The sequence below is a fragment of the Drosophila miranda genome, chromosome XL (assembly GCF_003369915.1).
Source record: "Drosophila miranda strain MSH22 chromosome XL, D.miranda_PacBio2.1, whole genome shotgun sequence".
Lineage (NCBI taxonomy): Eukaryota > Metazoa > Arthropoda > Insecta > Diptera > Drosophilidae > Drosophila > Drosophila miranda.
This window is the reverse complement of record NC_046673.1, coordinates 3,633,010-3,635,421: the sequence shown is the minus strand read 5'-3', so window position 1 is coordinate 3,635,421 and position 2,412 is coordinate 3,633,010. Positions and strand designations below refer to the sequence as shown.

Genomic DNA, 2,412 nt, shown 5'->3' with positions numbered 1-2,412 from the left:
CGATGTGAATCGAGTCTGACCAATATCGAAATGCTGTATTTTTTCGTTTGAGTGTTTCATGGCGAGGAATCGACAATCTTATCAATCTCAGCCCAGAGGCAGGCGAACAGAGAAAAGAGACGAGCAATGGAACACTTTGGACTTCGGACTCGACGGAAAATAGCTTTGGTAACAATGTAGGCGAAAGGCTGGCCCAGTAATGGGCATTACGAATTGATATCACACCTCCGCAATTGTAACAGGTCTGCTCCGCGAAACCGATAAGTTTGGGATGGCCACGTACATAGATCTGGCCAAGCAACGGAAGCAGCTGGAGAAGACCTAACACACCAGGTGGATGAAATCAACTCGACCTTACGCTTCAGCCAGCAGAGTGTATGAACAGCATATTCGGGGGAATAAATAACTATTTGTCAGGCAACCGAGATCAGCCATCCTCGGCCACAACCACGACCACGCCCAGTGAATCCTCGTAGAAAGCCAACAGTAATGTTAACGCTGGATCTCTCGGAATATCATCGGCCATCATGACCATCCAGTTAGTTGGATCCGCGGGGAATCCAGCTGTAAATGTCAGCCGCCAACTCAAGCTGGTAACTGTTTCAAGCCCATATGGAAGAGATGTGTGACAATTTGTCGCTCTTGAAGTTCACCGTCCACCGGCTTGGCCACTGAGATTGAGGAGAATGTCGACCTGAAGATGACTAGATAGAAGAAGTATATACAAAATCCCTTATTATAGTATATCAATTACATAGTCATAGCATCTCACATAATGAATGCCAATACAACTTGAGTAAGCATCGAAATTTTATCAATATGCAAAATCACGTGCTTCTTAGGCGCTTAATTTTATTTTTCTAAAGAACTTGTTGGCTCTGGATCACCATTTGAGGTGAAACAGTGTTCACTTGGCGACAATTCAGGCCAAGTTAAGGAAATCAAAAAATAGAAAGAGCCAACTTAAGATATTTGGACACGTGCCTTGTCAGGCCAGAAGTCTAAGGATGTTATAAAATTAACTAAATGTAAGTAATGTCAGTCTTGAAATCATTTTGAGCTCCCACAGGGATATGTTATCCAAAATATCCAAAAAGCACTCAATGAAATTAACACTGTCCCCCAATTACGAAAATGTCTGGACGTTGTCCAAGCTAAATCTAAACTGATGTGTATCCCATTGAAGGACTAATGACAGTAGTCTGCCAATTAACATTTGAAGTCACATTAGTTCTAGGAGAATTTATACTGAGGAATAGGAAATATGAAATGAGTTTTATAAATACAAGATTATAAGTATTAACTTTCTTTTCGTTTTTCAGCTCAAACTCCTGGGCTGCAGACAAAACAGACAGACATAACCCAGGATAACTAAAAAGCTACTCGTGTCGTAGATGGTCACCGATTCGTTGGGTTTTTCACTACCAAAACGGTTATCTTGACATCATGTGTTACCAGGACCTACTGCAACTGGTACGGATTCGCAACATGGTCAGGAGCAGTGTACCACTACTGAGGTCTTGGCGTTCCATTGAGGTTTTCATTGGCACAGCCGAACGATTCATGATTAATATTTCATCGACCCCTGGCTTTTCCTCCAAGCGGCGTTAGCTCTAGGTGTGCCTGGGCTGTGGAATTGGCGATTAGTTGAATTATAAATTCTAGTTTAGAATACTTAGAGGTCTACACTGCATGGATCTGTATGGATGCAAGTGAGTTCGGGCTGCCTGCATTGTATGATGTAGTGTATCTCAGTGCTCAGCTGGTAGCTCAAATTATTTGAAATAGTTCCTTAAATCAATTAAAAATAGCTTGCTGCATCAATAAAATCTCTTTATTGGTCAAATTAAACTGTACAATATGAAGAGTAACTAGGCACACACCCCATCTATTGCCACGGTACACCATTTGTAGTCAGACAATCGTTTGGCAGTGACTTTCATCACAAATGTAGCCAGAACCATTGCTAAAATAATATAAAATTTAAGACTCATCTTAGCTGCGATCTCCAGTTCCCAATGTTTTCGCAAGTAGCCGCAAACGGTTTTTGTATTACCAGCAATTTGACACACATATCAAACCATGAAAATGGAATTACGGATGGATCGAATAGAGCGAAAACTCCAGACTTAAATATTTACCCAAATAGGTAGCTGTTTGTCACACTATGCAACACCACATTTCCGCTGTGAACCAAACCGACAATTTATGATAGATTTGGGGCCTTGAAAATATTTAGTAATTTAAAATCTAGTATTTTTTGGCTTTCTCAGAGGTAGTGAGAAAGGTAGTTCTTTTTTCAAATAACTTAAGTAACTTACGCTTGGTTGTATTGAACTTTATAATTTTGCAAAGATGATAAATACAATCGGATATAAACAAATTTTAGATTAAGCTTATCGTCTGGAAAAT

The 2,412-nt window shown here is 40.2% G+C and overlaps 1 long non-coding RNA gene across 1 annotated transcript; it reads left to right on the top strand.

Annotated features, from left to right (window-relative positions):
- Positions 1-267: 267 nt before the first annotated feature.
- On the top strand, positions 268-1,975 carry LOC108150841. The gene is made up of 2 exons (XR_001774694.2): positions 268-1,028; positions 1,323-1,975. It is a non-coding gene; the product is annotated as an uncharacterized LOC108150841 (long non-coding RNA).
- Positions 1,976-2,412: the final 437 nt, after the last annotated feature.